This window comes from Physella acuta, unplaced genomic scaffold (assembly GCF_028476545.2).
Source record: "Physella acuta isolate Inbredline_101_S28 unplaced genomic scaffold, ASM2847654v3 ptg000519l, whole genome shotgun sequence".
Lineage (NCBI taxonomy): Eukaryota > Metazoa > Mollusca > Gastropoda > Physidae > Physella > Physella acuta.
In genome coordinates, this window is record NW_026732038.1 from 544,208 (window position 1) to 569,371 (window position 25,164).

Sequence of the window (25,164 nt, forward strand, 5' to 3'; positions counted from 1 at the left end):
CTCGGTCACAATCAATTTCTTTGATATTTTAAATAGTAAACAAAGTAAAAGAGCTAATAAAGAAGAATTGTTAAGAAAGAAAACAAAATACAACACTACAATTTTACTACAAACACTGTAGGCAAGTGATTCAAACAAAAATACACAAATTCAGATCTCTGGATGTATGTGCCCCCAATTTTAAAAATTTGAGGGCAAGTTCAAATTAAGCTAAGGTCGTTTCGACCCCAACTGTAATAGGTCAGATGCCCCCCCCCCCCCCCCCAGTTGTAACAGGTCGGATGGCCCGTAGATATAACAGGTCAGGTGGCCCCTAATTCTAATAGGTGGCCCCTAATTGCAACAGGTTAGGTGGCCCTTAGCTGTAACAGGTTAGGTGGCCCTTAGCTGTAACAGGTTAGGTGGCCCTTAGCTGTAACAGGTCAGGTGCCCCCTAATTGTAACTGTTCAGGTGGCCCTAGCTGTAACCGGTTAGGTGGCCCTTAGCTGTAACAGGTCGAGTGCCCCCCTAATTGTAACAGCGTGTAACCTACCTTCAGAGTTGAACTTAACACAACACAAGAGCCGTGTCTAGACGACTTAAAACAACGAAGGTAATTAAAAGCATTTGCTAATCAATCTGATCTATTTATAGCACGTTTATGGATTAAATAAGTTCGTTTTGACGTTATTGAGAGCTATGCTATTAGATCTAGACCTTTTTAATTTTTTTTTAAACTTTTGTTTTTGAAATTTGAAATTCGTGATTTTTTTCCATAGGTCTTTATTTATTTCTGTTCATATGCCGAGGTCACAGAAACAAATGAACTCTACTTCACTTGCCCCATAGACCGTCAGGTTTGAAAGGGAAACTTACTTTACTTTACATATTTAAATACAACGTTTTGTCTGGTGACGTCGTCAACCCCCCCCCCCCCTCCCCCACCTAAACCGGAACCTCGCCCTCTATGGTAATGTAGAGACTGTCACCACTGTCAGTTAGCACGTCAACAATCCTCCACCCCCACTAGTCAACAGAACTAAACCATTAGAGGGGACATTGACCATTGTCCACCCACAACTACCCAGGTAGCAAAAAACTGGTCCTTCGTAATATTTTCTTTAATGTGTTAGAGAAGGAGGAGGGGGTAGCTTAACACAGTCATTTAAATTAATAATAACCGCCGCAGTTTTTCGAATCCCATAATCAATTTACATTATGCCACCGTTTATATCAAACCGTGAAATGTTTAATTACTATTCATAACTGAGTCTTAAGCGTAACGGCTGAAGTCGCTCCTATGAACCGGGGCCGTAATAAGCCATCCCTACCGCCCGCCACCACCAACCTCTACATCCTCTTAAACCCTCTACACAGCTGCAGCAGCTGGTATTGTATCCGACTATGTGGCAATAAAAAATTTGACATAAACCTCTGATCATTCTTTTATCTATAATAACACATCAATCATATTTTATCTTAATACAACAATCTAATTACACTTTTGCAATTTTTCAATTTGTCCTCGATAAATCCACCTCACGACGTAAATGAATAAATCACGCACTTTGAAAAAAAATTAATAACATAATCACCAGAAACTTTTTTCAAAATCTGAAGTTATATACAGATACACATCCTGTGTTTAATTATTTACATGCAAATTTGAAACCAGAAAACACCACCTACACATTAGTCCGTGCAACCGCCTATTCACACCGATAAAACCGGCCGCACAAGTCGGGGGAAAAAATACACGAATACTGTAAACCTTGTGATAGACACCTCGTTATAATTTGAATTGTCCCAGTCAGCTTGACGTTAAAATAACAAATAAATTACGGTACCCAGTGGCCTGCTAGGCGAGTGAACTGAAAACAATGGTAAGCTTAATTTTTATTTTATTTTTGGAAAAAAAAAATTAAAAAAATTGAGGGTGGGGGGGGGGGGGGTAATCATAAATGACGTCACACAGACACCTGGGGTAGATTGTGGCGAGAGTGATGCTGTGGGTTATTATGTTATTTCTAAATGACAAAAATTAATAAAAACATTTTTTGTTAGAATTATGGTTATCTGGGTGGGGAGTAGTAGAGCTTCGTGACGTTATTTAGATTGGTCTGACTTTTTGTATCGGGAAAAAAAAAAACGTGACATCAATAATGGACGAGCCACGAGAATTGATTGTGTAATACTACCTTTAAATTGTCATTTACACGCCAAAACTCCACACATTTTGTAACCCAAATCGATCACTTCGACCAAATGTATGAAATTAATACAGTATTATTATAGACGGTTTACAGTATGTGATCTTTAAAACTATTGACATGCAACGTTGAGATAGCAGACCAAACTAAGTCAAGATTTCAGTTTGTTTAGTTTAGATACACGCTGATCCGGTGTCTGGGTCAATTTGTTGCTGGGGCAAGTTTTCACGTTGCGCCTCGAACAGTTACCTTGCACGCCCGATCACCTTGGACTAGAGATATCTTATGACCGTGAAGGTAATAGATCTCATAACGGCGATAGCCACGCAAGAGAGCGCTGATATTAGCACGGCGGATAACCTTGGTACCAGGTACACGACACGCGTTAGAGAGACAATAGAGTTAGTGCCCATGTTAAAAAATCTTTGCACTTACACACTTGATGGTGTAAGTTTACGATACAAGCCATGTACCCAAGACTTAAGTGTTAAAGTCTTGGCATGGCATTCATCAATTGCCCTTGACAGTGACCGAAGCTACAAACTTACAGTTTCTTCCCGGTATCTTTTCGCCCCCCCCCCCCCCCCCCCCCCGCAAAATTATTGCACACGGTGCTGATCAGTTTAGCTAGTGTCATTACGACCGCCGGCCCAGAGGCGTAGCGACCCTTCCCGGGGTCCGGGGACAAACTTTTCGATTTGCACCCCCCCCCCCCTCAAGATTTCGATTTGCACCCCCCCCCCCCTCAAACTTTTCGATTTGCACCCCCCGTCAAGATTTCGATTTGCACCCCCCTCAAACTTTCGATTTGCACCCCCCTCAACCTTTCAATTTATTTTTCCAACCATTTGGCGCCCTCCAAGGTCGGCGCCCGGGGACATATGTCGTCCCCCCCCCTCGCTACGCTACTGCGCCGGCCCTAGCAGACATGGCTGACCTTGTGCCATTGAAAACAAATGCCTGGATAAATCCTCTTTATCCGCCATCTGAGACCTAATAATAGTAATATGTCCTAATTTTTTTTTTACAAAAGTAGCAATTAAACCTAGCACATTATTCGGCTCCAATTCAAAATACATACACCATACACTTTAAGAAGAGAATTTTTAAAAATTGGTTTATATCAGTTTATACTAGCCAGTTTACTCAAACATTTTGTATCAGTGAACTTTGAACCCATTCACTGATAATCTTCTTACAATGCGGTGACGAATGTTAGTATTAACTTTAAAGAGAGGGGCCGATTAACCTGTTCTGTTGTTTGAAAGACAGGCCTTTCATCCCATTAATGCGTGTATCACCTCGGTTTTTTTTTTCTTGAAACAAGAATCGGATACCTGATTGGTGAAGCCTTCAGGTGAGACAGGTAAATGGGGTGGTACAGCGTTATGGTGGGGTGGTAGAGCGTTATTGTAATACTGGTGGACTTCATTGGGTATTTTAAGTCATCGACGTCACCCCTCCCCACCCCAGGGGCGTAGCGACCCTCCCCGGCGCCCGGGACAAACTTTCAATTTGGCGCCCCACCCCCCACCCCCCCCCCCCCCCCCACCCCACCCCCATATATTTTTTTTGTATTTACAACGCAAAACTGCAGCTAAAATGAGCTTTTATTTTTTTTCTTACCCATTTTCGCGCCTCCTAAGGTCGGCGCCCGGGGACATATGTACCCCCCTCAGCCACCCCCTCGCTATATATGATTTCATCATATATATATATATATATATATAACTGAACTCTCCTTCTTCTTTCCAATGTACCGTCAATCACATAAAATAAAAGTGTCAAACATTGAATTCTTGTGACTCATTCCGTGGGAGCCAGACAAGTCTGGAGTCGGTGTGTAAAGAAAGGTATTTCAAGTTGTGTGTGTGTGTGTCTGTGTGTGTGTGTGTGACATAGGTTATCGGCGGTGACCTGTTTGATTCTAGCCTTGTGATAGACACGTGTCACGGTCAGCTTAACAAAAGGGACTTAACTCCAGTGACAGAAACAACAGAGTGATCTGTGTTTGCACATATGACATATACGTAAGGCGTATGTGGTCATGATATGGGCCACCAGAGAAATCTTTTTTTTTTAAATGATGTCATTGTTTCTTTCAGACTTTTTTCTGGGGGGGGGGGACGACTTGAACTTGAAATTTTGAAATCTCGGGGGGGGGGGGGGGGGGGGGATGGCGGACGCTGGTAAAAGTATATATTTTCTATATAAATTATATTTCCTTGAGGGGGGGGGAGGGGGCGGTAGATGTTTTTCGGGGCCACGAAGAGATGCCTGGCAGAAACTCTGATAAAGGGGCCATAAATCAAAAGCCGAACTTTTTGAATAGCAAAGCTTTAGCGGATTCGATGCGATTCACTTACACGTGTAGACACAGGCGGATCTAGGGGGTGCAGAGGGGAGCTTTGTACCCTGCCAAACGTTTAGTTGATCAAGCTAGGGGGAGCTTTGTACCCTGCCAAACGTTTAATTGATCAAGAGTGGCCCACTCACATGTGTAGGCATAGGCGGAGCTAGGGGGTGCACCACATGTCACCCCCCCCCCCCAAGTTTTGGGATATATACCCCCCCCTCCACCCACCATCTAAGAATGTAAACAGTAAGCCTGAGCCGCCAGAGAGTTTATGTACCCCAGTAGCCAGAGTTTATTAATATCTGCTTTTTGCCGATTATTATTTTTATCACACAATTTAAGTGAAATACTAACTACGACATTATCAATGATTGTAAATGATAACATTACACCGTAAAGTAAAGCATTTATCAGTCGGTGCGCTTTTTTTCTTTGTCCAATATCACCTCAGCAATGACACGACACCTTAATAATTTAGTACACACCAACGCGAAAGTTAACTATAAATAGCTTTGGTAAATGATCAGTTTATTATTAACTGTCAACACAAAGAGCTTAACAAAGACAACTCGGGCGCATACTGCCTTCTGTTATCATCGAGACCTTCTAGTGCGGATACAAAAGCTAGTTTGGCTTCCTGACCTCGAGTGAACCCGTGAACGAATCCACAACAATACGGTCCGTGTAATGCTCGAGGGAACACATTATCACCCAGACGCGCTGACTACAGCAAATGGTACCGAAACACACCGTTGGCTACTGAGCTTGAATCAACACGATAGGACGGCTAAAGCCTAGTCTTTGTGTTGCTAAAACATTGACCCTAGTGGCTAATGATCTTTTGAATGGCGAGTTAAATAGCTTTTTATAGCAACCATCAAAGAGATTGTCTGATACTTCACATGGTGAAGGCGAACAAACATGTATTTTAACTACTCGTGTGTGGGATGCAATATGCTCTCGTTTTGGGCTTCAGCAGATCTGAGTTCTAACTGAAACTATAAATAGAAGTATGTGGTTAATGTATTTTTTTTCTGGCTACCTTCTTCCAATTGATCCAACAGTCAATAACATAGAAGGACTCTACTTCATCTGCCCCGCATAACATTTGGCCTCGTTATGAAATGTGAATAGTTTGGGTTAAAAAAAATTAAATTAACTTAGTTTTTTATATCTGAGGTGGCTGGCTAGAAGTCTGTTGCCTACTGGTCAAAATACAACAATTAAGTCACGTGTACTCTAATATGGCCACGCGTACAATACTGTGGTCACGTAAACAATATTATCGTCACTCATACAATACTATTGTCGCCTATACCATTCTAACATCAAGTGTGATGTGGTGTACATAAGGTAACGGGGGTTACACGGGGTAATGTGGGGTACATGGGGTGATGTGGGGTACATGGGGTGATGTGGTGTACACGAGCGTATATGGCGAGGTAATATGGTGTACACGAAGTAATGTGGTGTACGTGGGTTGATATTATGTACATATGGTGTACATATGGTGATACGGTTTGCAAGAGTGGAAGTGGTGTACATGGGATGTGGTGTACACGAGGGTAATGTGGTGTACGAGGGGTGATGTGGTGTATATGGGGTGATGTGGTGTATATGGGGTGATGTGGTGTATATGGGGTGATGTGGTGTATATGGGGTGATGTGGTGTATATGGGGTGATGTGGTGTACATGGGTGATGTGGTGTATATGGGGTGATGTGGTGTATATGGGGTAATGTGGTGTATATGGGGTGATGTGGTGGTACGAGGGGTGATGTGGTGTATAAGGGGTGATGTGGTGTATATGGGGGTGATGTGTTGTTAATGGGGTGATGTGGTGTACATGGGGTGATGTGGTGTATATGGGGTGATGTGGTGTACGAGGGGTGATGTGGTGTATATGAGGGTATGTGGTGTACATGGAGTGATGTGGTGTACATGGGGTGATGTGGTGTACATGGGGCTATGTGGTGTACATGGGGTGATGTGGTGTATATGGGGTGATGTGGTGTATATAGGGTATGTGGTGTACGAGGGGTGATGTGATGTACAGAGCTAATGTGGTGTACATAAGGTGATTTGATGTACATGGGGTGATGTGGTGTACATGGGTGATGTGGTTTGCAAGAGTGGAAGTGGTGTACATAGGGTGATGTGATGTACGTGGGGTGATGTTGTATACATGGGGTGCTTTGGTTTACATGGGGTGATGTAGTCTGCGTGTGGTATTCCCACCCCACCGCTGCCATGTTCCCAAGTCTCAGCCTGTCCTGTTGCCTAATGTCAGTGCCCCCCCCCCCCTCTACCCCGTCTCCTGCGGTGAAAAGGTTATCCAACAGATTATCTGGCGAAGATTTCAGTACAACTCGTTTATCATTATTAGAGCTGGCTCAGGCAAAGTTGAAAGGTTACTCGCAAACTCTTCATGGCAAAAAATGTGTTCCTGGTATTAGTAACTCATACTTGGGAAATTTTCAAAAGTACGCTGGTTCAAGAATGGGATTTTTCCATATAGAATATGTTACTATGTGCGTGGTTCTGCCATTAAGCTAGTTTGTTTATTACATACACGTAGAATGAAATATACCAGTCGCATGCAATACTGCAGCAGAGGTTATATTTATAAAGTGTTTTGAGGTGGGACAGACAGTTCTTATCACGTGATATAGTCACGCGAATAACGTGATGACGTCACATGATACAACGTGATGCAATCACGTGATAGAATCTCTTGATGCAGTACGTGGCTAAGCGTGAAACAGTTTCTTAGATCTACATGTCACAATACAGTCACGCGTCCCCCACGTGATCATGTCACGGTATACATCTTGATTCAATAAGGCACTTGAAATTTTCGGGGGGGGGGGGGGGGCGGACACTGTTAAAAGTATATATTTTCTATATAAATTATATAAATTACATTTCGTTCGGGGGGGGGGCGGTAAATTTTTTTAGCCCTTCCCCCCCCCCCCCCCCCCCCCCCCCCCGAAGAGATGCCTGGAAGAAACTCTGCTTGGTTGACTAAATACATGCGCTTCATAAAGCTGAACAAAAGGCCAAGGAAAATACACGAATAAGCCTGGCAAAAATTGACCAATAAATGCCCATAAAAACTGAACGAATGTACATGAAAACATGAGAAAAAATGACCTAGAAACCTGACTGAATGTGCCAGGGAATAAAAGAGACCAAAAGTGCCCCTGAAGCACAACGTTTTTACCCCGGGTCGCCACGTGGCGTGTACTACCAACAACAGAAGCCTTCCATTAACGGCGAGAGTTAACCCCCTTGGTCCCGAGAATGTGCGAGAGGTCGTGTAACCTTTAGACCTCAGTGATGTGCGCGAGACTCGGGTAATGGGTGCAGCGGCGGCACAACATGAAAGCCGAACACCAACTTAGCACCCACAACATAGCCAGGTGGTCGGGGGGGGGGGTCACAAAACGGTGCAGCCGAGACCCCCTCAGTCAAGACTGACCCAGACGGTGTCTCAGAAAATGTGCTCACGTCTGTACAGTTTTTCAATAGTAAAATATGAAATATATCAGAATCTTTGACGTGCCCTTAATAAGACTTTTTAACTCTAATTAATCATCAATTAAGCTAGCAAAAAGCATTTCTCTACTATACATTTTTAAACTTTTGTCTTGGTGTCACCCCCCCCTCCCCCTAAATGTTGTCACCGGGTGCGGTCCGCAACCCACGCCCCCCGCCTCGCGACGCCTCTGTACATCACTATCAGCATCATTTCCCGTTCGTGCCCAAGAGACATGATGCAAATGAAGTAGAGTTCATCTGCTTCAGAGACCTCGGCAACTAAATGGATAGTTAGTGAGGTCAGCACTAAGCCCAGCCGCCTTTGTTTTCCTTAACAAGAGTTAGGTACCATAAGAGCTGGGTGGCCTCTACTTTTGGGTCAGCAGTCTAGCTCTCTCCCGCCGTATACATCATATATAAATATAAAATAAAAATTCATATATCCTTCGGACCTTACGTTCAATAAGGCAAGAGTTCACCTGTTTCAGTTACATCGGCATATAAAGGGCTAGTGTGGTCAGTTCTATGCCCAGCCGCCTTTACTTTCCCTAAAGTGAGTCAGGTATCTATTATAGCTGGGTGAACTCAGGAACGTCTTCGGACTGGACCCCGACTCGAACTTTCAGGTAGCAGTCCGACCCCCCCCCTCCCCCGTCCAGTATGTATATAACCATAGGTATGTGTAAATGGGGTGAGGGTGTGTGTAGGGGGGTATAATTTATCGTCATGTCCAATGACACGCTGAAAATGCTTCTTCTCTAATAGTTCTGTACTATCACAAACATATGCGTCTCATATAGTCTAATAAATATCCCAGTTAAGACCGGTCCGTCACCTCTAGGTTCACAGGTCAAAGGTCAAGCTTGCCAGATTATTATTCAAGTCGCTGGCCACAAGAAGAATGAGCTTTATGCAAATGTATGTGTCAGGTCTAGACATGTATGTCATATTACATGTACGGCGGATGGCGGTAATTACATCTGGTCACGTGTCCGCGTACCGGAAGTATGGCCTGGGGCTTTATATGGAAAAATTAGCTGACTCAGGAAATTTGAACCGGGTTATGATGAAGGTCAACCAGGGTCAAGATTGAAGTGCCTAAATGAATGTTCGAACATTCAGGTGAGATGTAAAATATGTGCCAAAATTTGCCCGATTGTCTGCAAATAATGAATGTAGCGCAATACAGGTAGATACAAGTGACGTGTGGGGGGTATTGTTTAAAAATGACGTCACGCAATTTTGGCAAACTTTTACCCCCCACCCTTTTTCACCACACTTAACGTCGTCATATTCCTAAAATTTAATATGTCCTACGGTTGTGAATGTCCTACAGCTTGAAATAGCCAACAACTGTGGGCGTGTTCTACGATGTCAATAGACTACAGCCGTGAGTGTCCACTACGTCTGTGACTAATCCCACAGGTGTGACACCCTGCGTGTGTGAATGTCCTACTGAGGTGAATGTCCTCTTGAGATCAATGCCCCACTGAATATCCTACGGACGAGAATGTCTAACCCATGGCCTAATCGTTCATTATTTAGCCTATGACATCATAATATTCCACATGGACCAACTGTAAACAACACATTACACAACTGATATGTTTTGACTATCTGGGATAGTGTATGGGTGCAAGTGTCAACGACTTTAATCAAATCTATAATTAACACCAACATAATTTTTCTTGACCAGAGGAATAAAAATCTAGACATGATTCTTAAATATATATCTTGGTGTCTATTACAAGATGGTTGGACACATGTACACACTAACGAACGGGTTGTTTATGACAAGATGGGTTGTACCGAACTTTAAAACTAGACTGCCACGGGAAAAGAAAGCTATTTCCACAAAATTAATTTATTTGACAAAAAATGGAATCCTCAAACTAAGAAAAAAAAACAACACGAAGCGAAAGAAATATTGAAATGACATTTCTAAAAATAGTAACAAGGGCTTTAACTCTTTGGGTATAATTATTTTTTTTCTGACTAAGACGTAACGCGGTCACCTCGCACCCCTGGGCTGTCGACTGGTCAAGGTGACCTTTGATTTTATTACGCCAGTCTCAACAAAAAAAAATTCTGTTTACATCTTTAGCGAGTAGGTGTCTAAACAAATTGGTGTCGTAATCTTAATTAAGGCAGCTTTCAGAGACGGTGACAGAGTACTGTTTGTTTAACCTAAAATTTGCTTGACCTAAAATTGTCCCTGACCTAAGATTTCACCTGACCTAAGATTTAGCCTGACCTAAGATTTAGCCTGAATTAAAATTGCCCATGACCTAAGATTTAGCCTGACCTAAAATTTTGCCTGAACTAAGATTTAGCCTGAACTAAAATTGCCCATGACCTAAGATTTAGCCTGACCTAAAATTTTGCCTGAACTAAGATTTAGCCTGAACTAAAATTGCCCATGACCTAAGATTTAGCCTGACCTAAGATTGTCCCTGACCTAAGATTTAGCCTGACCTAAGGTTTAGCCTGACCTAAGATTGTCCCTGACCTATGATTTAGCCTGACCTAAAATTGTCCCTGACCTATGATTTAGCCTGCCCTAACGTTGTGTCTGACCGAAGATTGTGACTTGTCCAATGTTACCGTGCGGTATTGAGCACACGTTATTCCCCACCATTGTGATCCCTACTGCTTAATTAAACGTCCGTCAATGTGGACAAATACAGCGGTGACAGGTCATGACCCCAGATGTTAGGGTCACAGCTAGGGTCACCATAAATCTACAGAATAATCAACAAAGAAGAAAAATCCGTTTAAATACTAAACCTTGCGGTATTGTCATAACGGTTAATCACACTTAATATGTGCATAATAAGCGATTTTCGGGAGCTCTGTCAGCTTTGGGAGGGGGGTATAAACAGTAGAGCTTTAAAATTCGGTCAATACTTTCAGAATGGTGCTAGTGTGAATATAATTGACAAACACACAACGTGTGGGGTAGTTAAACCAACATTACAATCTGAGGGCACCTTGTTAAAAAGATTTAGACGCAAATTTTTTAACAATGCTAAATGAACTTTTTTTTTCGGTTTGTTGACGTCATAAGCACATAGGCACAATGCGATGTTTGACCACCCTTGCTGTAAAAGGTCATTTGTAATGTAGTCGCTGCAACGGGTCAACATGCTTGTGACGTCATGTACCCTAACGTCATTTGTACATTTCAACTGTTGGGATTCACGGCAAAACTCCGTTCAAGCGAGATAGTGAGATAGCGAGATAGTGGGTAATGGAATTGTGTGAAGTTGTTAGAACGATAACAGTTGTTATCACGTGAAGTTGTTAGAACGATAACAGTTGTTATCATGTGAAGTTGTTAGAACGATAACAGTTGCTATCATGTGAAGTTGTTAGAACGATAACAGTTGTTATCATGTGAAGTTGTTAGAACGATAACAGTTGTTATCATGTGAAGTTGTTAGAACGATAACAATTGGTATCATCTGAAGTAGTTAGAACCATAACAATTTGTAGATATGTGACATATTAGAAATTTTTATCCTGAGCATATTCACCTCTTTCTCGCCCCATCGTCTTAGTTTAAATTAGATGCTCAAATGTTACGTACAATTTAAAAATAACGCTATCAAACATTACGTAAAATTTCAAGAAACTTACCAAATATTATGTAAGACGTCAAGTAAATTATCAAATATTATGTAAGTCGTCAAAAGAAAATTATCAAATAGTATGTAAGACGTCAAAGTAAATTATCAAATATCATGCAAAATGTCATTATCACCTTCACTCCTCCATTTCTCAACCCTCGATCGCAATTTTATTCTGCCGCCTTTATGGGGAAAATCTTCTTCCGTATGCGCATGACATCAATTACGGCAAGCCCCTATGTAAAAAGTAGACTCGCGGACACCACTGACGTCTACGGATCAAACCTCCAGTTGCCCGGAAAGAAAATGTTCACCAGTACTAATGTCACGTTAACCTACAGGATCCGCATCATTGAATTAACGTTTGCTTGAAGGAAATGATGTGTTTTTTCCTTAAAGCGGATAGGATATGTTGTGTGCGGGAGAAGGGGGGGGGGTTAAGTGCTTGGGATACGTATATATGTAGGGCTATATATATACATGTATGTACACACACACACACACACATATATATATATATATATATATATATATATATATATATATATATATATATATATATATATATATATATATATATATATATATATATATATATATATATATATATGTATATATATGTTTATATATGAATATATATATATATATATATGTATATATATGTATATATATATATATATATATATATATATATATATATATATATATATATATATATATGTATGTATATGTATATATATATGTATATATATGTATATATATATATATATATATATATATATATATATATATATATATATATATATATATATATATATATCCAATAAAGCATATATACCTATGAAGCTGGATAAGACATTTAAGTTTAAAACTACCCTCGCCTCAACCTTAAGCAACTGTCCACTAGATCTATATCCTGCCCTGACGTGATATGTTTTAACACTGAGATTAACTAGCGTGTCAACTGTAACGGAAATCCCAGACGGTGCATGCGTCGTCTTGCACAAGCAGCACGTGACATGCAGCTACACAGGTATTATAAAATAATCTCTAAACCTAATCTCGACCTGACGTAACGGTGGGTTTAGCTTAGCTTTAATAAAGGCGAAGATTACAATCGCCAAGAATAAAACTGGCTAATTATAAGCAATTATTTATTACGTGTAAGGTATCGTTCCATAATAAATCAGTAGACTGTTATTATGATTTTTCATTGTAATTTATTTATTTAATTTTAAAACATTAAATGCCACAAATTTAGCTTATGAATTTAAAAAGCGAAATTACTTTTTAAAAAAAACGCGTTTAACGCCGTTGGCTTTTGAAAAGGGAGATCATTTGAAGAGTTATATCATGAACAAAGCGATTGATCAACGTCCATTTAACCTTGTACATATACACCTGGTCACGTGATAGTCTGCACCGTAAGACAGATCTTAAGAGCAAGCTGTTTAGGGTGAGGGTTGAATATTGTATCGCCGGCTTGTTCCAAAGTCTAGTCATAACATTTATTGTGAGATGTATGTAACAATAAATAGTTTGACATAATAATATAGCAATCTGTCACCATTGCTACAAGTCGACTCTTGCTATTTAATATTCAAATTTAATTCTAAATTAAATCGTAAGCTCACACTAACAGTAGAAAAAAGCATATAGACCACGGTATTAGATACTACATCCTTATTATTGTATCCTTTATCCATGATGCTTTTATTCTATGTTCAGGATTAAATATACTTATCTAACCACACACATTGGTAAATATGATATAAATATAAATACATAGCTTTAAATACATAGACACACACACACACATATATATATATATATATATATATATATATATATATATATATATATATATATATATATATATATATATATACGTACATAACACATATACGTATAGATTTATATAAATAAAGATATAGGGAATAGGACGTAAATCTCAGAATTTCATTACCTACACCCTGTAATAATCGTATTATAAACCACTATTTGGCCCCTCTATAAAATATTTGAAAAGCTCCAGCATACCTGCAGGAATCACCAACAGAGATGTAGCCGACTAATCCGTCTTGGGATATCAATGAACACCAAACGTCAGTCGTTCGATCAATGAACACCAAACACCAGTCGTCTGACGCGGCGCCAGCGACTTAACGCATCAACCAGGTACGGCAGGTCCTGTCCGTTAGCGCCTCGCGGCTGGCGGATCGCGCGCGGCTACCGGTCTAAGACTGGTGTACCGAGGCGGCTGGGACGCGCTGGGCCCGTTGAGTAATAGATTCCCCCGTGTGTCTACTGGCCCCAGGGTAGGGGCTAATTAGGCAGGTATAACACTAATTAGATGCTTAATGCGTCGTGTCCAGAAATTGGTTATTTGATTGTATTTACGAGCCAAAAAAAAAAGATTTCATCCTTTCATACCTAATATTTACGTCAAAACACACACACACACACACACACACACACACGCGCACACACACACACACACACACACACACATATATATATATATATATATATATATATATATATATATATAGTCTACATGTGAAAGATAACAATTAAAATAATATATATATACACTAGTAAACACATTTTACTTTAGATCTTCGTTTAATTAATACAAAAAAGAATGTGGTGTACACATATATTTAATGTTTAATATTCATTACAGCCTCTACGGACGGTGTAACATGTAAGCATATAACTGACCTGCTATTTACATGTAAGCATATAACTGACCTGCTATTTACATGTAAGCATATAACTGACCTGCTATTTACATGTAAGCATATAACTGACCTGCTATTTACATGTAAGCATATAACTGACCTGCTATGTACATGTAAGCATATAACTGACCTGCTATTTACATGTAAGCATATAACTGACCTGCTTTTTACATGTAAGCATATAACTGACCTGCTATTTACATGGAAGCATATAACTGACCTGCTATGTACATGTAAGCATATAACTGACCTGTTATTTCCCCCTGGGTCGAAGTGAATGATGTCCAAGCAGTGTAGCACGAGCCGGGCTAGTGACGTCTGCGTCAATGAAGACGGTGAACTAGCGTGTAGCAGGTAGTGACAAATTTAGGTCAGTCACTTTTTGACAAGACGGAAATTAAATCCCCGGATTAGATAAGTCGTTTAAAGTTATCCCCCGTGTGTCGATACGACATTCATACAAAGATCCGGATTCGGTCTTTATTTTTTATTTTTTTTTTTTTTTAACTTTTACATTTTTTTCTCTGATAAATTTTTATTTTGGGGTTACACAAATTTTCACCGGATGAGGAGTGGGCGTGATTAGAGTAGCTCACGGGCGGAGAAAATGAAAGTAAATAATCTGATTACTTGGTAAGTAAGTTCAAATCATGCCAAGAACCCCAGTGTCTTAAGAGCTGTAACTAAAATAGGCTAGGTACGCACGCCCAAGCTGCTCAACAATCTTGTCGTGGTATTTGTTTTGTGTTGACAAAAATTATTCAATCATAATTCAATCGTCAATTTACTTTAGTGAAAATTAGTGAGTCATCTCGTTTTTAATACCTAATGAGCCAGGGTCTAATTAACTTTCTGACCTATGCTGGCTGATATCCACATACACCACGTTCTGCTAGCAATTACCTTGAGAGTTTTAATCATTGAGCACAATCTACAACTGAGTAATCATGTCTGCCTTAAGAGCTGCCTGTTTCTATGGTAACAGTAGTGTCATGTGACCAGGTCATTTCCCCCCGATTTCCTGTCAGAACCCAAACGACATCACAGTCAAGTTCTCAGGGTCGATCCACACACCTATACTAGACACTGATCGTCACCTGGATGGATTCGAACCTGAAACATCGTGTTCACCCGACCAGTGACCCATTCATCTTTGTCCCATATCGAGGCTCGGGTTTAGTAGCAGAGCGACGACAGACGTTTCATCTACTCGACACCCCATAGAACACAGCAAACGTTAACGGCTCTCTAATCCCCGGTGGGGCTCCAGCTATAGCCTGACTGATAGTGGGGTTAGTCACCCGTAACAATATCAAGATATGAGATAACAATCAACACCCTTTACCCGTAACAATATCAAAATAACAAAAAAAATTACCTTCCCCCTGTACACACATATATAACTTCAAATAACCAAGATGTAAGTGACAATAGCTACACATCCAGACATCCACTCCCCCACCCATCAACTCCCACCCTCCACATACACATCCCCGCCCTCTTTTCCACATACACATATCCCTTTTCACCAAAAACCTATAACGGCCCATAAACTGAATCACACATGGCAATGAAACTGTTAACAGCCAAGGGGGGTAACAACCGCCCTTCAAATGGCTACAAGGGCTAAATCGACAGTAAAGCGTCTCTATATTTTCCATGTGTCTACCTAGGTCTTTGTTAAGATAAAGCAGCAAGTCTTTTTGCAGTGAACGGCTAATGTAGGCTGGAATATGTCGATTTATTTCCTGTTCTAAGCTACCCAATACACATAAAAAATTTGGCAATGTGTAATAAAAGAAAGCAAAAAAAAAATGTGATGACGTCATGTTTGAACAAGATAACGGTCTTTATTATCTCGGATTAACGAGACGCCGAGTTGCTGTTTTAAAATAAATTAGAGGTCTACATTCTCTAAACGAATGTTCAAAGGTATTTTTTCTGTCTAAACTATTATTTTTGTCTGCCTAGTCAACTCCCTATAGCCAAACTTTTTGTCTGTCTACTCAACTCCTTATAGCCAAAATTTTTGTCTGTCTACTCAACTCCCTATAGCCAAAATTTTTGTCTGTCTACTCAACTCCCTATAGCCAAATTTTTTGTCTGTCTACTCAACTCCCTATAGCCAAAATTTTTGTCTGTCTACTCAACTCCCTATAGCCAAAATTTTTGTCTGTCTACTCAACTCCCTATAGCCAAAATTTTTGTCTGTCTACTCAACTCCCTATAGCCAAATTTTTTGTCTGTCTACTCAACTCCCTATAGCCAAAATTTTTGTCTGTCTACTCAACTCCCTATAGCCAAAATTTGTGTCTGCCTAGTCAACTCCCTATAGCCAAAATTTTTGCCTGTCTACTCAACTCACTATAGCCAAAATTTTTGTCTGTCTAGTCAACTCCCTATAGCCAAAATTTCTATCTGTCTGGTCAACTCCCTATAGCCAGATTTCACAAAATGCTGCATGCTTTTTTTCTGGAATTTGTACACTAACAGCACCACTTTCGAGAAAACCTGCTAAGTTTTCCCCCCTACCAAATACGAAAAGCCAAACTACAATAAAACAACTTCATATAATCACCCTATACAGCGCGTTATCTCGTGCTATAAAACCAACATACCGCCCTAAACAACTACCATATACTAGTTAGCAATCATCCAATACAACACGACAATATAACCACCCTATACAACTAGTTAGCAATCATCCAATACAACACGACAATATAACCACCCTATACAACTAGGTAGCAATCATCCAATACAACACGACAATATAACCACCCTATACAACTAGTTAGCAATCATCCAATACAACACGACAATATAACCACCCTATACAACTAGTTAGCAATCATCCAATACAACACGACGATACGACTGCTCAATAGAACTAAATAGAGGAAAAAAAAGATATCAGACCTGGTAAAGGACTGTAGAAAGTGAAGCAAGAGCCCTGGGGCTTACATGGGCTGAGCTGAAGAGAGCCGCCACAAACAGAGTTTGTTGTATATGTGTGGCTGCTGTCTATTGCTCGTCAAAGTCTTCACGTCAGATGACTACATTACAATCACCACCTACAACAATGCGATAGTATCATCTATACAACTACTTTGCAATAATTCAACACGACGCCCTAATTTACAACCACCCTCAGTCATGACAAACAGCAAGCTTACAAGACCACCCTATACAACTACCCCACCCCCCCACGCCCCATTTTTGTACCACCCCCCACATTGCCTCCCATGTCTGACATAACTTGCCCCTCCATTAACAACCCCCCCCCCCCCCCAGCTACACGCAGTTAACGGCCACCATGCAACAGGTTTATTATTTTAATTGTATTTCAGGGAAATGTCCTTTTGGTGACCTTTTCGTCTGTCCTGTAATTGAAAGGTCCCGACAACACACGCCGGCTTAAAAACACATCTACTGGGTACGTTTAAATTAGGCACAGCGGTCGGTTTAAATCTGACAACCCGTGCACTTTTGTACCGTTTAAATTAGGCACAGCGGCCGTTGTACATTTGACAACCCGTGCACTTTTGTACCGTTTTAGATTAGACACAACGGCCGGTGTACATTTTGACAACCGTACACTTTTGTAATGTTTTAAATTAGGGATCTTCAAAAAAGACACTACAATCATAGAGGAAGAGGGCTTCACGCCACACTTAGGCTTTTTTGCAAAAGTTTTGTTAAAAACTGAATTATAACTGCTTTTTAGTGTTTTTAAAGACTGCTTTCTAAATTGTAACATAAATCGATTTATATACTGAATGTTGACCGAGTTCAGTCACTACTTTACACAGAAATCGATATATTAAAAAACAAAAGTTCAATTTTGAAGAGGATGTAGGCTGGTGTATGGCGTCATTTTAGAGGGGGGGTGTCTGGCTTTTGGTGACGATGTAAAGGGAGGGTGGTAAAATCGTTCCTAAATATCGTGATGTAATTTATGGATAACCCCTTAGACACAGTGTGGGGGAGGGGGGATATTTTGATGTCTACTTTTAATGTCCTTACCCTCTTTAACCGACCCCCCCCCCATCACAGTGCCAAGTTCACCATGCCCTTCCCAAAAGTTGCAAACCCTACGTATACAATTCAACCATTTATTTATCCGTTTCTTTTTAAAAATCATTTTTAATTTTTACCTGACAAAATGCACACCGCGTAACATTTTCTAATATCTTTACCACAACACTTTACCACAGACCCCCCCCCCCTCCCCCCCACGGTCGTCCTACATGTATGACGTCATGTATGTAGGACGCCTTGCATTTTGTTCAATTTATGGCTAACGACCAGGGTTGATGCTCTCTAAATCCAGCAACCAACTTCTCTAATGTCTAGTAAAACTACTAGAGAAAATATTATCTTATATTCTTAAAGTCTTTCATCTCAGATCCACGTAAACAATATTGAAAAAAAAATAATATCAATTTAATGTAACAAAAACAGATTTCACAGCCGCATAAACATACAAAAATGTTACATATATAGCTATGTATTTATTGGTATAACACGAGCTCCCACCTTGTAACACACGAATAAAACTTTCTCAGAATTTAAATGTAGACATAAAATACATTTTATGGTTTTATTAAAGACTACTCTACACCGTCAGAAAAGTGGGTTGATGTGGGCTACAAACAATTGACGGGTTGTAGTGGGGAGAGAAGTGTTAAGATATTCAACATAGCGTATCGAAAGTTGACATTGTAGGACAAATCATTACCGTACCAAACCGGGTGGCGTTATAACTGTAGCTGTTAAACACCACATGACACCAAAAATAAACCGGGAGTGATCTCCCCTAAACTTTCTCGAATATTCTTATATAAAATAACAGGGGATGGGAACTCGGGCCATTTTAAATACTTAAAGTTTTAAAAATAGAATAAAATCTCGTAGACAAATTAATTGCACACCAAGTGAACGCGAAATAAAAAAGCGCATAATAGTGCGCAATATTATTATTACTTTTAAAATTTACATTAGTTTTTTGAGAAATCGGAAGTAGCGTAAAGTACTACTTCCAGTCAACGGAAATGACTCAAAATTTAATAGAAGGTAGAGAATTAGATCTTTTACTTACGTATGAAATTTCATTTATCTATCTGAAATAGTACTCAAGTTATAGGCTTTTGAAAAATTCAAAGTAGGAAAAGTACCACTTCCGGTTATCGGAAATCGCTCAAAAGTTGATACGGATCTACGATTTTGATAAAATACTTATATATGAAATTTCATCAACCTAGCTGTAACGGTACTCAAGTTATCGTGTTTACACACGGACACACACACACACAGACACACACACAGACACACAGACATACGGACAAGATTGCAAAATTATGTTTTTCCGTATCAGTGAGATGCAAAACGTCGAGATTTGCAAAAATCTCGATTTTTTTTTTTGCACGATTACAAGACTTTCTCTATACTTCGTATATACGAGAAAGTAAAAAGACAAAACCGAAAATTGTGAAGTTGAGCAATGTTTTAGAAACTAGATACATTAGTCACAAACAATCCCTTTGGTTGTGTGAGCCATGCATTAGAGACATTTCTCGAAACGAAATGAATCTTGTAATGTAAATGTTGAATAAAGGCCGTTGTTATCACAGGGTTGGGTCTTGTTCGCACGTCCAGGTATCTCGTGAAAAACAAAGGTCCTATTCTGTTGTACAACACGGGGGTTTGTGTGGATACACAGACTGTACATTACTCAGGTAAGTCCAGCTGTATGGGGGGGGGGGGGATTACTCAGGTAAGTCCAGCTGTATGGGGGGGGGGATTACTCAGGTAAGTCCAGCTGTATGGGGGGGGGGGGGGGGGGAGATTACTCAGGTAGTTCCAGTTGTATGGTGGGGGAGATTACTCAGGTAGTTACAGCTGTATGGGGGGGGGATTGCTCAGGTAAGTCCAGCTGTATGGGGGGGGGGGGGGAGATTACTCAGGTAGTTCCAGTTGTATGGGGGAAGATTACTTAGGTAGTTACAGCTGTATGGGGGGAGATTACTTAGGTAGTTACAGCTGTATGGGGGGAGATTACTTAGGTTGTTACAGCTGTATGAGGGGAGATTACTTAGGTAGTTACAGCTGTATGGGGGGGGAGATTACTTAGGTAGTTACAGCTGTATGGGGGGAGATTACTTAGGTAGTTACAGCTGTATGGGGGGAGATTACTTAGGTAGTTACAGCTGTATGGGGGGAGATTACTTAGGTAGTTACAGCTGTATGGGGGAGGGGGAGATTACTTAGGTAGTTACAGCTGTATGGGGGAGGGGGAGATTACTTAGGTAGTTACAGCTGTATGGGGGAAGATTACTTAGGTAGTTACAGCTGTATGGGGGGAGATTACTTAGGTAGTTACAGCTGTATCGGGGGGGGGGGGGGGGAGATTACTTAGGTAGTTACAGCTGTATGGGGGAAGATTACTTAGGTAGTTACAGCTGTATGGGGGGGAGATTACTTAGGTAGTTACAGCTGTATGGGGGAAGATTACTTAGGTAGTTACAGCTGTATGGGGGGGGAGATTACTTAGGTAGTTACAGCTGTATGGGGGGGGGGGATTGCTCAGGTAAGTCCAGCTGTATGGGGGGGGGGAGATTACTCAGGTAGTTCCAGTTGTATGGGGGAAGATTACTTAGGTAGTTACAGCTGTATGGGGGGAGATTACTTAGGTAGTTACAGCTGTATGGGGGGAGATTACTTAGGTTGTTACAGCTGTATGGGGGGGAGATTACTTAGGTAGTTACAGCTGTATGGGGGGGGAGATTACTTAGGTAGTTACAGCTGTATGGGGGGAGATTACTTAGGTAGTTACAGCTGTATGGGGGGGGGGAGATTACTTAGGTAGTTACAGCTGTATGGGGGGGGGAGATTACTTAGGTAGTTACAGCTGTATGGGGGGAGATTACTTAGGTAGTTACAGCTGTATGGGGGGAGATTACTTAGGTAGTTACAGCTGTATGGGGGGGGAGATTACTTAGGTAGTTCCAGCTGTATGGGGGGAGATTACTTAGGTAGTTACAGCTGTATGGGGGAAGATTACTTAGGTAGTTACAGCTGTATGGGGGGAGATTACTTAGGTAGTTACAGCTGTATCGGGGGGGGGGGGGGAGATTACTTAGGTAGTTACAGCTGTATGGGGGAAGATTACTTAGGTAGTTACAGCTGTATGGGGGGGGAGATTACTTAGGTAGTTACAGCTGTATGGGGGAAGATTACTTAGGTAGTTACAGCTGTATGGGGGGGGAGATTACTTAGGTAGTTCCAGTTGTATGGTGGGGGAGATTACTCAGGTAGTTACAGCTGTATGGGGGGGGGGGGGATTGCTCAGGTAAGTCCAGCTGATTGGGGGGGGGGGGGGAGATTACTCAGGTAGTTCCAGTTGTATGGGGGAAGATTACTTAGGTAGTTACAGCTGTATGGGGGGAGATTACTTAGGTAGTTACAGCTGTATGGGGGGAGATTACTTAGGTAGTTACAGCTGTATGGGGGGGGGGAGATTACTTAGGTAGTTACAGCTGTATGGGGGGGGGAGATTACTTAGGTAGTTACAGCTGTATGGGGGAGGGGGAGATTACTTAGGTAGTTACAGCTGTATGGGGGAGGGGGAGATTACTTAGGTAGTTACAGCTGTATGGGGGGAGATTACTTAGGTAGTTACAGCTGTATCGGGGGGGGGGGGGGAGATTACTTAGGTAGTTACAGCTGTATGGGGGAAGATTACTTAGGTAGTTACAGCTGTATGGGGGGGAGATTACTTAGGTAGTTACAGCTGTATGGGGGAAGATTACTTAGGTAGTTACAGCTGTATGGGGGGGGGAGATTACTTAGGTAGTTACAGCTGTATGGGGGAGGGGGAGATTACTTAGGTAGTTACAGCTGTATGGGGGAAGATTACTTAGGTAGTTACAGCTGTATGGGGGAAGATTACTTAGGTAGTTACAGCTGTATGGGGGAAGATTACTTAGGTAGTTACAGCTGTATCGGGGGGGGGGGGAGATTACTTAGGTAGTTACAGCTGTATGGGGGAAGATTACTTAGGTAGTTACAGCTGTATGGGGGAAGATTACTTAGGTAGTTACAGCTGTATGGGGGAAAATTACTTAGGTAGTTACAGCTGTATGGGGGAAGATTACTTAGGTAGTTACAGCTGTATGGGGGGAGATTACTTAGGTAGTTACAGCTGTATCGGGGGGGGGGGAGATTACTTAGGTAGTTACAGCTGTATGGGGGAAGATTACTTAGGTAGTTACAGCTGTATGGGGGGGGGAGATTACTTAGGTAGTTACAGCTGTATGGGGGGGGGAGATTACTCAGGTAGTTCCAGCTGTATGGGGGGGAGATTACTTAGGTAGTTACAGCTGTAAGGGGGAGATTACTTAGGTAGTTACAGCTGTATGGGGGAAGATTACTTAGGTAGTTACAGCTGTATGGGGGGGGAGATTACTTAGGTAGTTACAGCTGTATGGGGGAGGGGGAGATTACTTAGGTAGTTACAGCTGTATGGGGGGAGATTACTTAGGTAGTTACAGCTGTATGGGGGGGAGATTACTTAGGTAGTTCCAGCTGTATGGGGGGAGATTACTTAGGTAGTTACAGCTGTATGGGGGAAGATTACTTAGGTTGTTACAGCTGTATGGGGGGGGGAGATTACTTAGGTAGTTACAGCTGTATGGGGGGGGGGGAGATTACTTAGGTAGTTACAGCTGTATGGGGGAAGATTACTTAGGTAGTTACAGCTGTATGGGGGGGGAGATTACTTAGGTAGTTACAGCTGTATGGGGGGGGGGGGGAGATTACTTAGGTAGTTACAGCTGTATGGGGGGGGGGAGATTACTTAGGTAGTTACAGCTGTATAAGGGGAGATTACTTAGGTAGTTCCAGCTGTATGGGGGGAGATTACTTAGGTAGTTCCAGTTGTATGGGGGGGGAGATTACTTAGGTAGTTACAGCTGTATGGGGGGAGATTACTTAGGTAGTTACAGCTGTATCGGGGGGGAGATAACTTAGGTAGTTACAGCTGTATGGGGGGAGATTACTTAGGTAGTTACAGCTGTATGGGGGGGGAGATTACTTAGGTAGTTACAGCTGTATGGGGGGGAGATTACTTAGGTAGTTACAGCTGTATGGGGGAGATTACTTAGGTAGTTACAGCTGTATGGGGGGGAGATTACTTAGGTAGTTCCAGCTGTATGGGGGGGGGAGATTACTCAGGTAGTTACAGCTGTATAAGGGGAAGATTACTTAGGTAGTTACAGCTGTATGGGGGGAGATTACTTAGGTAGTTACAGCTGTATGGGGGGGAGATTACTTAGGTAGTTACAGCTGTATGGGGGAGATTACTTAGGTAGTTACAGCTGTATATGGGAGGGGGAGATTACTTAGGTAGTTACAGCTGTATGGGGGGGAGATTACTTAGGTAGTTACAGCTGTAAGGGGGGGAGATTACTTAGGTAGTTACAGCTGTAAGGGGGAGATTACTTAGGTAGTTACAGCTGTATGGGGGGGGGGGAGATTACTTAGATAGTTACAGCTGTATGGGGGGGAGATTACTTAGGTAGTTACAGCTGTATGGGGGAGATTACTTAGGTAGTTACAGCTGTATGGGGGAGGGGGAGATTACTTAGGTAGTTACAGCTGTATGGGGGGGGAGATTACTTAGGTAGTTACAGCTGTATGGGCGGGGGAGATTACTTAGGTAGTTACAGCTGTATGGGGGGGGGGAGATTACTCAGGTAGTTACAGCTGTATAAGGGGAGATTACTTAGGTAGTTACAGCTGTATGGGGGGGGAGATTACTTAGGTAGTTACAGCTGTATGGGGGGGAGATTACTTAGGTAGTTACAGCTGTATGGGCGGGGGAGATTACTTAGGTAGTTACAGCTGTATGGGGGGGGGAGATTACTCAGGTAGTTACAGCTGTATAAGGGGAGATTACTTAGGTAGTTACAGCTGTATGGGGGGGGAGATTACTTAGGTAGTTACAGCTGTATAAGGGGAGATTACTTAGGTAGTTACAGCTGTATGGGGAGATTACTTAGGTAGTTACAGCTGTATGGGGGGGGGAGATTACTCAGGTAGTTACAGCTGTATGGGGGGAGATTACTTAGGTAGTTACAGCTGTATGGGGGGAGATTACTTAGGTAGTTACAGCTGTATGGGGGGGGAGATTACTTAGGTAGTTACAGCTGTATAAGGGGAGATTACTTAGGTAGTTACAGCTATAGCTGTAATATTTAAACCGCTACATTGTAATTGCCCTATTTTGTTCTACACGAATATCATGCGGAATATCCGGAGAGTGGGCGACAAAAAAAATAATTTCCGTCATACACTAAAAATAAACATGTCTGAAAAGGTGCATTTTATAATTAATTAGATAAAAATATTAATTAGACATTTATCCGGGAAAAACGTACCCACCTGCGTGTCAACTAATTAAAAACAAATCCGTGAAAGGTTTGAAATGTTTTTTCTTATGGTATTTTTGTGTACTTTCATTAGCTGACTAGACAGCCATGCTGTGTCAATCCTATATGTGCAATTATGTCCCAATATGTTTAAACAAGTGCGATATTATTTCATGGACATACATGTATGGTGAACACCGTATTGTGATCACATTATAGAGCACGCAGTGTAAACATGACATATTTGATCAAGCAAAACTTGATCTGACCATAAG

The 25,164-nt window shown here is 41.3% G+C and overlaps 1 protein-coding gene across 5 annotated transcripts in view; it reads right to left on the minus strand.

Annotated features, from left to right (window-relative positions):
• The window catches only part of LOC131945020 (mucin-5AC), a 50,987-nt gene extending 26,031 nt beyond the window's left edge, over positions 1 to 24,956 (minus strand). For 2 of the 5 annotated variants that reach the window (XM_059305972.1, XM_059305966.1), the window contains exon 1: positions 13,756 to 13,877. The gene's annotated coding sequence lies outside the window, so the exon portion shown is untranslated. Of the gene's footprint in view, positions 1 to 1,480; positions 1,644 to 1,669; positions 1,691 to 13,755; positions 13,878 to 24,902 lie in introns of those variants that run through there. The other 3 variants (XM_059305970.1, XM_059305969.1, XM_059305967.1) reach the window with 3 other exon arrangements.
• Positions 24,957 to 25,164: the final 208 nt, after the last annotated feature.